Raw genomic sequence first — 340 nt, 5'->3', positions numbered from 1 at the left:
TGTAAATACGTCAAATCGATAACCAAACCAATAACATATTTCTTATCGGTTTTTGGTTAATCGGTTTATGGTACTTAACGGTTCGGTTTTCGGTTTAACCAATAAGAAAATACTCATATATATTATATACACGATAAGAAAATTTTCAAATAAACCATATGATCTTTCCAACATTTGGCATGAAAGTAATAATCATAAAAGTAACAATCTTTTTCTTGCAAGTTTAGACACTAGACACATGCAAAGGAAAAAGTGTGAAAGTAACAATCGTTTAACCATTCACAAAAAGTGTGAAAGTAACAATCGTTTAACCATTAACAATAAGACTAGTAAATTTAGT

The sequence above is a fragment of the Solanum tuberosum genome, unplaced genomic scaffold, assembly GCF_000226075.1.
Source record: "Solanum tuberosum cultivar DM 1-3 516 R44 unplaced genomic scaffold, SolTub_3.0 scf00118, whole genome shotgun sequence".
Classification (NCBI taxonomy): domain Eukaryota; kingdom Viridiplantae; phylum Streptophyta; class Magnoliopsida; order Solanales; family Solanaceae; genus Solanum; species Solanum tuberosum.
The sequence above is the reverse complement of the archived record's forward strand: the minus strand, read 5'-3'. Positions refer to the sequence as shown.